Source organism: Euprymna scolopes, chromosome 40, assembly GCF_053919585.1.
Source record: "Euprymna scolopes isolate OS-2025 chromosome 40, ASM5391958v1, whole genome shotgun sequence".
NCBI classification, from domain to species: Eukaryota; Metazoa; Mollusca; class Cephalopoda; order Sepiida; family Sepiolidae; genus Euprymna; species Euprymna scolopes.
Genome location: NC_136521.1, coordinates 58158113 through 58169333, shown reverse-complemented (window position 1 = coordinate 58169333; position 11221 = coordinate 58158113).

The following is an 11221-nucleotide window of genomic DNA, read 5'->3' as shown; positions in this document are numbered from 1 at the left end:
GCTTTGGTGGGGAAGCAAATAAATACAATAAATAGCAGGTAAATATTATCAGTATTTGTTTTTTAAGACATTATCGAGACTTCACAGATGTAAGAGTCATATCGCGACCTCTTTTCTTTCTTGTTTTCGCCTAACGTTAGACACTACACTTTTTTTTGTTTTTGTTTTTTTTTTCAACTGAATAAACGTTTTAAAGGAAGTAAAAACGCTTACAACTTAATCAACTAGGTAGAAGAGTAATTTATTCTGTTTTCTTTTATAGAATTTATTCACAATATATTAGGTTGGTGCAAAAATTGTCGTTTTTTTTTTTACTTGGTGTTGAACGTTAAAATACATTATTTTTGCACCAACCTAATATTAATTTATTTATTTTTGTCTATTTTTGTTTCGTACGTCTGTCTATTGTAAAGCAATTTTTTTTTTACAAGGTGGTCACCGCTTGTCAAGGCCCGAAGGTCACTCGAGGATAAGGGTTAATTAATGCCAGATGATCCATAAGTCAGCATGTAATGGTGACAGTTAAATAAAATTTGATTATTTAAGGGGACAGCTCAACAAGAACTGGTTTAGATTCGACTTGAAAACCACCATATTGTAGTCAGCTGGAAAGCAGTCCCTCAGTGTAGAGTCCCAAACGTGTGTAGTTCGAGAAAGAAAATATAGACTTTGCGTTTAGTTTTAGGCATATCTAACAATTTAATAAAACAAAACGACTTATAAAGAATACGGACCGTGCCGAAATAATAACGTTATTATTTAGAAAGCCATTCTTAATATGGAGAGAGGAGGGTGTTTCATAACTATTCTGTACTTTTATCGAACAATTTAATAAACTGGCTTATACAGAATACGGACCATGTTGAAATAATAATGTTATCTATAAATATAAAAGCGAAAATGTATGAATGTATGTATGTGTGTTCGCTTTTTCTGTGTGTCTACAAAAGGCTTCTTTCAGAGAAGCGGTCGGTCGGTTCACAACTTTTTAAAACGTTTATATCATATACAAATCGTATTATCTCACAGTTAACAACAAAGCTCGATTTCGGGAAGATAAATATTCAATATTTGTCGCTCGCCGCATGTGGGTTAGTCTTTTTCCTATAACATCTTCGGGGGGGGGGGAAGCGTTCAGCAGTAAATGAATACCATCCCGCAGTCAAAACTTGACCTCATTTAAAACGGGCACCTGCTAAATCCAACTAATTAAATAAATTTAAACGTGTTTCCTTTAGCATCTCGCGGTGGGGCAATGGTTAACATCGCGCGTTTTTTTTTTTTTTTTTTTTTTTCACACTTTAATTTACAACTTTGCCTCGAAGGTTCGGGTTCGATCCTCATACTTACTTTTTTTACCCGCCCCCCCAAACACCCGGGCAACGCCGGGTACCCCTCGCTAGTTATTTAGAAAGCCATTTTAAATATGGGGAGGGGAGAGGATTCTGTACTTTCATTTAACAATGTATGCAATTTCATCTAAGAATTTAATATATAAAAACCTAACTTATACAGAATTCGGGCAGTGCTGTAATAATAATTTTGCTTTGGAATTGATCAAGCTTCTAAAAATGACTTCATTTTTGTTAAAATTATGGTAGCGTTGACGGAAAGAGAAATTAGTTTATATATGCTGCACAATACATGTCGAGAGTTCGTTAAATTGTTTCATATACGCATTTATATTACCCGTCCGAGGGTAGGTACAATTATTTTAAATTTGTTGTAATATTTATCATTAGATATACGTGCTGTAAATTACCTGTACTAGGGAAGGTACAATTATTTCTAACATATGTTGTTTAATACCTATCCTAGTGTAGGTAATATATTCTTTTGCTCGAGATAGCAAATGATACAAACACATCCAAAATTCCTCTAACCTTAGAATAACAGATATCTTAGAAATCAGCTTCATTTTTCTCATTATTTTATACGATCCCGAGCAACGAGGGCGGGGTGGGGGTGGGTCTTAGATTGAAACTCAGTTAAGCACTCAATGAAATAAGGAAAGAGTAGAGAGAGACTAGTGTAGGGAAGAAAAAATTACAACGCCTTCTAGATTTTGAAGTCTGTTTTGAAAAATTGGGCTCGACAGAGGAATGGGGCTCCGTGAGTGAGACGGAGGCTCCCCGGAAGCCTTTTCTTAAAGAGGACCAAATGCTTTATATGGAAAAATTAAATTGTTGCAGATATTAAATTATTGATTTTTTTTTTACTAGGAAGAAATATGATAGATAACTACAGGTGTAAAGAGTTTCAGTATGGCTTGAAAAGGAAAAAAATTAAATTAACAAAATAAATGCAACAATTTTTGAGTAATCAAAAACAAAAAAATGGTTGTAAACGTTATTTTTAGTTAAGTGTAAAAATTAATGTTTTTTTTTTTTTAATATTCATTTTCGAAATAATCTCCTTAGTGCTTCGTAAAAAACCTTTGCCCTGCTCAGGGGATCCATAATGTCCTGAAGTGTGGGTAACTCTGGAATAGGTTAGTCTGAGTAATATGGAAAGCATAAATATTAGGTTGGTAAAAATTAATGTTTTTTTTTAATATTTATTTTCGAAATAATCTCGTTAGTGCTTCATAAAAAACCTTTGCCGTGCTCAGAGGCTCCATGATGTCCTGAAGTTTGGTCAACTCTGGAATAGGGTAGTCTGAGCAACTATTCTACACCAGTACTTCATCTTATGATGGCACGATTCCAATATTTTTCCGATTCCGATACAATTACTGATTCTGATTCCGATTCTTTATAAATAGTTATTTTTCTCCAAACCGACGCCATGTTCGACTAAGCCTCGCCAAACTTTATCTCTCAATAAGACAGACTTTACGTAAGTCCATGCAAAAAAAAAAACAATAACTTCTATTACTCCTTTTCTTCGCTATCTTCATATTTTCTCATCCTCTTTTTTTCTTCTTTCTAATCCTTCTATATCTTTCTCTTCTTCCCTGTCTCCCTCTCCTCCCCCTCCTCATCCCCCTCTTCCTCTTTCCCTTCTCTTCTTCGTCGTATTTTCTCTTTCTTTTCCTTGTATTTCTCTTTTTTCATCTCCTTCTTCCTCTTCTTCCTTTTCTCCTCTTCAGCTTCTTTTTCTTCCCTTCCTCTTCCTCACACTTTTCTTCTACTTCTTTCCCCTCTTTTCTTTGTCGTATTTTCTCATCCCTTTACTTGTATTCTTCTTTCTTCATCTCCTTCTTCCTATTCAACTTCCTCTTCTCTCTCTCTCTCTCTCTCTCTCTCTCTCTCTCTCTCTCTTTTATTCAATTTTAACCCCAAACAAGGCACAGTGCCACTTTGAAGTAGGGAGCTACTATCAAGGACAATTTGCGGGGGCATTATGAAGGGAGATGAGTAGAAAGATGTGTGTTCACATTACATTTGAACTTCTGCATATCAGTACAGTTGGGAAAGCAGAATTTTCTCTTCCTTTTCCTAATTCTGCTCTTCCTTCATCTTCTTCGTTTTTTTCTTTTCCTCTTTCTCCATCTTCTATTCTTCTTCTCCAAACTCCTTCCAACTCACTTTTTACTTCATCATCATAAGTATCGCGTTTACCACCGACGCCATGTTCAACTGAACTTCGCTAAGTCCCATCTCCCAATAAGACGGACTTAACGTAAGTCCATACAAAAAAAAAAAAAAACAATTAATGGTCGAAAAGGTCAGAACGCCGACATGCGGATCTCAAGATGACATGTTATCAATTTTCACTTCAGCCGCAGGAAGTCGAGGGGTGTGGGTGGGGGTCAGGCTTTATTTTTGAATCGAAATTTTTACGGGGTAATGGAGGAAGATAAGATAAAGAAGGTTACTACAAAAGTGCCGCTGTGGAAAAAAAAACGGAAAAAGAACCGTCGATCTGGAGACTGACTGGAGAAATATGGCGTCGAAGTGATTCCGAAATGGGAAAGGAAATAAATGGTGGATTAGATAGAGTGGTCTGGTTGGATAGAAGAAGGCAACGTCTAGAACAAAGGTGGGGGGGTCGTTTGGAAATGGGCGTGATAAGGTTAGTCAGAAAGATATGCGGTAGAAGAACCAGAAAATCCAGAAAATAGAAGTCCATTGGTTTCGTTGATCATTTTGTACTTTAGGGTGGTAAATTTTCATAAAGGGAGATAATTCGTTTCAACTTTGAAACGTCATTTTTCATTGGTTTGTAAAAGGAAAACAATAAAGTTGTAATTGAATTTGAAATTGGCATAGAGAATTAGGTATGGTTTTACGAAAGGTTCAGTTGATCTATGGCTTTGGCACTAAGACTTATGATACGTAATAAAAAAAGAGTTAACCGCCCTAAAAAGTTAGTTTACGTTAACTTTATATGCGAAACTGAGCCCGCTTCTAAATAGTTGTGTTCATTAGAGTCGCAATTGTTCACAGGAAACATGAGTTGGAACAATTATATTGAAAACATTGCCAGGGCCGTACGAAAAAGGTAGGCTCTCTCTATCGTGCTAGAAAACTACTGACACCTGAAAGTATCCTGTACCTCTATAACGCCACCATTCGCCCATGTATGGAGTATTGTTGTCACATTTGGGCTGGTGCATCTGCTACTAGTCTCTCGCTCCTAGACAAGGTTCAAAAAAAGAGTCGCCAATCTGATAGGCCCTGAACTGGCATCTAAGCTTCAGCCTCTGTCCCATCGACGAAACGTTGCATCCCTCTGTCTGTTCTACAAGTAATTTAATGGTGAATGCTCTGACGGACTGCAGACACTTGTGCCCCCACAACGTAGACACACTCGACAAACCCGACAGGCAGCTAAATCCCACCCCCACACAGTAGAGATCCCTAGATGTAAAAGATCTTTCTACTCCGGTAGTTTCTTCCCCAGAACCGCTAGACTCTGGAATTCCATTCCAAGTTCCTGCTTCCCCAAATGTACTGACATGCAGAAGTTCAAGTGCAACGTGAACTGACATCTTGCTGCCCAAATCCCAACATAGTGCCCCAGTAGTTGCTGCCCCTGATAGTAGCCCCCTACACCAAAGTCGCAATGCGCCTTGTTTGGGGTGAAAATGTAATAAATAAAAAATAAAATAAAAATGTTCTGTTTAGTACCCGAAGTCTACTTCTTTTTTTTTTTTTGTCTTTTCTTTGGTATATGCCTATTTTATTTAGTTTTTGTTGTTATCGTTGTTTATCTCAGCATGAGAAAAAAGACTTTAAGATCAATTGTTGAAAAAATAAAAATTAAAAATCTGACGGCGGTTAAGTGTTTAACAACAATGTGTGCCAAGTTCGAATCCAGCTCGTTCCACATAAACACTTTAATCAAACAAATGCCTAATCTTGCGTCTGGCCTACTGGAGTGGTTATCTCACTTGAGATGACGGTTTGCCACCTAAAATAAAGCAACATCGGTTGATTCGTATCAATCTTTTTCGAATTATTTTAAGTACGAAATGCTAGTTATTGTTTAATTGTTACAAACGGTATTTGTTTTGTATTTGAATATGTATTCAAGGCAATGACAGAAACACTAGAGGAAACCCTTCAGTCTATAGTGGAATGAGAAAAAAAATGGATGGTCCCATTCAATGCTGCCAAGACCAAGCTTGCTTCCTTTAATAACTACAAGAAACCCGTTCAACCATTAATAGCTATGACTAATGATATATCACCTGAAACTACTTCGTTCTAACTTCTCCGACTAACATTCACGGGGAACATGAGTTGGAGCAGATACATTGATGCAGTGCTAAGGCGGCTGCAAAGAACGTATTATAAACGACCTCCCTGATAATATTGTTTCGGAGATGGGTATATTTGCCGATGACACCACTCTCTATAACAGATATGAGGGGAAAATAAATGAAAACACATCCAAGGAAATGGCAGAAACACTAGAGGACGACCTCCAATCCGTAGTGGAATGGGGACAAAAATGGTTGGTCACATTCAATGCTGCTAAGACTAAGCTTGTTTCCTTCAATAACTACAAGAAACCTTCTCTACCACCAATAGCAATGGCCAAGAACACATTGCCTGAAAGTACTTCTTTTAAACTCCTCGGCCTAACGTTTACAGGGAATATGAACTGGAATAGATACATTGAGAGCATTGCCAAGGCTGCTGCAAGGAAGGTTGGCTCCCTCTACCGTGCTAGAAAACTACTTACGCCTGACAGTATCCTATACCTCTATAAGGCAACCATTCGCCCATGTATGGAGTACTGTTGTCACATCTGGGCTGGTGCATCTGCTGCTTGTCTCTCGCCCCTGGACAGGGTTCAAAAAAGAGTCGCCAACCTGATAGGTCCTAAACTGTCATCTAGGCTTCAACCTCTGTCCCATCGACGAGATGTTGCATCCCTCTGCCTGTTCTACAAATACTTTAATGATGAATGCTCTGACGAACTGCAAACACTTCCCCGACGTAACTACCCCCGACAAACCCGACAAGCTACTAAGTCTCATCCCTTTACAGTAGAGATCCCTAGGTGCAAGAAAGCCTTTTACTCCAATAGTTTCTTCCCCAGAACTGCGGGTCTTTGGAACTCCCTTCCGGGATTCTGCTTTCCCAACTGCAATGATATGCAGAAGTTCAAGTGTAATGTTAACAAACATCTTTCTACTCTTCTCCCCTCATAATGACCCCGCTAATTAATTCCCTAATAGTAGCCCCCTGCTTCAAAGTGGCACTGTGCCTGGTTTGGGGTGAAAATTGAATAAAAAAAAAAATAAAATAAAAAATGTACGCCTGAGTGTATCCTGTAAATCTACAAGGCCACAATTCGCCCATGTGTGGAGTATTTGTGTCACATTTGGGCTGGTGCATCATTTCTTTCTTAGACAGAGTTCAAAAGAGAGTCGCCAACCTAATAGGTCTTTCTTAGACAGAGTTCAAAAGAGAGTCGCCAACCTAATAGGTCTTTCTTAGACAGAGTTCAAAAGAGAGTCGCCAACCTAATAGGTCCTGCACTATCAGCTAAACTTCAGCCACTGTCCCATTCGACGAAATGTTGCATCTCTCTCTCGTATTTGGATGCTCCAACGAACTAAAAGCCTGTGTGCCCCCTCGATGGAAATACATCCGACAAACCCGACAAGCAGCAAAATTCCACCCCTACACAGTAGAAATTCCTAGATATAAGAAGGCTTCTACTCTAATAGTTTATTCCCTAGGACTGCTAGACTTTAGAATTTCCTTCCGGGTCCCTGCTTCCCTGATTGTACTGATATGCCAAAGTTTAAGACTAATGTAAAGTGATATCTTACTGCTCAACCCCCTACATAGTACGCCTACAAATTATGTCCCAGATAGTAGCGCCCTACTTCAAAGTTGCATTTTGTCTTATTTTGGGTGAAAATGCAATATAAAAAAATACTAGTTAACTTATCTGAGTATTTTCATTTTTAGGGCTCTAATCGGTCACAAAATCAATAAAACAAATGTCACTTTTTTAAAAATATATTTTTAAAATTGTACTGTTGTTACTGATGGGATGACATAACTTTATTTGGTAACAATTCATTTTAGTCTGAGTAAAGCCGAAGTGTCTTATCTTAGTGAGATCAGATAAATCACCAATCAAAATATTGCTAATCGCATGGTCTCATTTTTTTAATGCGTGTGAAAGGTGATAAAGTACGTACGAACATGAATGGCGCAGTATTATATTATATAGCAGGACCCGTAAAAATCCGAAAATTAATTATAATAATAATATCAATAATATTAATAATAATAATATTAATAATAATGTGGAAACTAACACACAGCAGCAGCAAGCGCGGGCCAGACAAACTGCTGCAAAGGCAAAACATGAAACACTACATGGAACCAAGAATAGCCGAATATCTATAAGTTCTCTAACCCAAACCTACCACCATCTTCCCATTGCCACATCACCCCCCTCAAAAAAAAAAAGAGTGAAACTAAATAACCAAGTACAGTCAAGGAGGAAGGAAAGACCGAGGAACTGACCAGGCCTCCGCTGGAAACTTGGGGAGGCTTATTAATACTCAAATTCCAGTGAAGACCAATAGCCGCTGCCAACGAAAAATCAATGGCAATCAGCTGTTGCGGTAATGCAAATTAGTTTCCAAATGTTATCAAAAGAGGTGGAGAGTACTGGAAACCTGAGAAGACTTGTTCTCACTCAGCTTCCAGGGAACACCGAAGGCTGTTTTCAAAAAGAGATCTTTGATGACCTGTGTGAAAGCTCCTTGTGAGCCAATAATAATAATAATAATAATAATAATAATAAAAATTATTATTATTATTATTATTATTATTATTATTATTATTATTATTATTACTATTAATAATAATAATAATAATAATAATAATAATAATATTATTGCGCTTCTACACAAGTAGGACGAAATTTCTGAAATCGTAATACTGAATTTCATATGTGAATAATAGTATCTACGTATTCCTTGTATTTTTTAGATGTTTATAACCAAAGTTACGAAACAATTACAGGCAGAAAATTATTTATTAAAGAAAATTAAAAAAATAGAATTTGATGAAAACGATCGTAAGACACAGGAGAGTTCAAAAGGGAGATAATTTTCGGTCTCGATTAATTTTTAATCTGCTCCCACGATTAAAGTTTTTTTTTTTTTAATATTTCAGTAATATTCAGGTAATTCTGACTGCATAATGTGTAACTTATTAGAATTGACAACAAATCAGTTGAAACCATTGATTTTTATTTGAAAACTCCATTCATCGACTCCAAAATCACGTCCCAATAGTGTAGAACCGTTATTGTTATTATTATTATTATTATTATTATTATTATTATTATTATTATTATTACTATTACTATTATTATTATTATTATTATTATTATTATTATTATTATCGACCGCCAAATACTTAGATATTTTAAAGAATCGTTAAATATATCGGAATCGGGAATTTAGAACAGAATCGCTTCATCATTAATTATTATACACATATGTTTGTATTGTCTACAGAAAGAATGTACCCGTACCCGGAAAACTAGTTAGATGAAAAGAATGAAATTAAGAAAAAAAGTAAAAAAATACAAAAAGTAAGAAGATAAAGAAGAATAAAAAATATCAAATAATAATAAAAATAACAACACTAATAACAACAACAACATTAACAATAACCACAATGATAATAACAACAATAATAACAATAATAATAACACTAATAAAAACGACAACAATAATAAAAACAATGATAATAACAACACTAATAACAATAATCATAACAAAAGTAAAAATAACAACACTAATAACAACAACACTAATAACAACAATAATAATAACAACAACAATAACCACAATGATAATAACAAAACTAATAACAACAATAAGAATAACAACGATAATAACAACAACAATAATAACAACAATAATAATAAAAACAATAATAATAAAACAATGATAATAACAACAATAATAACAATAATAATAACAATAATAACAACAATAATAACAATAATAACAATAATAATAATAACAATAATAACACAAATAACAACAATAATAAAAATAAACAATAACAATAATAACAATAATAATAAAACAATGATAATAACAACAATAATAACAATAATAATAACACGAATAACAACAATGATAATAATAACACCACTAATAATAACAACAACAACAACAACAACAATAACCACAATGATAATAACAACACTAATAATAATAATAATTATTATTATTATTATATTAATATTAATAATAATAATACCAAAAATAATAACCAGAATGATAATAACAACCCTAATAATATCAATAATAATAACAACAACAATAACCACAATGATAATAACAACAATAATAACAATAATAATAACAACAATAATAATAACAACAATGATAATAACTCCACTAATAATAATAATAATACTAACGACAATAATAACCACAATGATAATAACAACACTAATAACAACAATAATAACAATAATCATAATAAAAATAATAATAACACAATGATAATAACAATAATAATAACAATAATAATAACAATGATAATAACACTACAGAAAGAGCATCACATGGAATCATGAAAACTGAAACTATATATAAGTTAACTCTCCCGCGCCCCCGTGTGTGTGTGTGTGTGTGTGTGTTTGTGTGCGTGCGCACGTGCGTACTTATGCGTGTACGTGTGCTTGACTAAATAAGCGAGGAGGGTCAAAGAGGATTGAATAGCCGAGAAGAGAAAGCACTAGCCTGACCTCCACTTGATGAGTGCAAAGAGGACTGGGACTTTGGGGAGGCTTATTGCCACTCATATTCCAGTGAAGACCAATGGTTGCTACCAGCAAGAAATCAATGGTAAGCGGCTGGTGCGATAACGCAAATTCTTTTGCAAAGTTTATCGAAACGGGAGGACAATACTGGAAATCTGAGTAGACTTGTTGTCACTCAGACTCTGGGGAACACCATAAGTTGTCCTCAAAGAGAAATATTTGATGATGGGCTGGGTAACTACTCCCAGTGAGTAAAAATAACTAGCAGAACCTGTGGAAATTCCACGGTACTTGAAAGATCATCACATAAGCAAGTAATAGAATTTCATTCAATAGAATAATCAGTGCAATATTAATTCTGATTAGACCTAAAATAAAATAAATAAATATTTTTGTAGCCATGTTGGTGATGGTGGTGGCGGTTGTTGCTGTTAATGATGGCTTTCACCGACCAAACATTGGTTGACGATATCTAACTTATCTTAAACAATTGTTTATTGGGATTTTTGGAATATTCCATTTTCTTTCTAAGGGATTCAGCATAATAACGGTCAAGACGATTGTGCATATTCTAATCTCATTGTAAGTGATGTTCAGAATGATTGCGATCGAAGATAATAAACATATGTATGTATATATATATATATATATATATATATATATATATATATATATATATATATATATATATATTAAATAATGTGATTGATAATTTAAAATTTAAAAATCAAATTATAATTAAATTAAAAATCCGTTTCATAAGAAGGAACAACAACAAAATCAATTATCTGTACGATCGTTTCGGAAAACAGTGCTTTTTATTGTGGTAGACATTAAGTTACGGACAATAATTATTACATATAGTTTTTTAATAAGCAAGGCAGGAACAATCTAAAGAATTGAAAAAAAACATCAGAATCAGGGAAAGACTAAGGCTATGCAACATGCAGTTATACTGAAAACAACTGAAGTATTTAGGAAAACCCTCGAGTGCGGAAACCGATCTCCA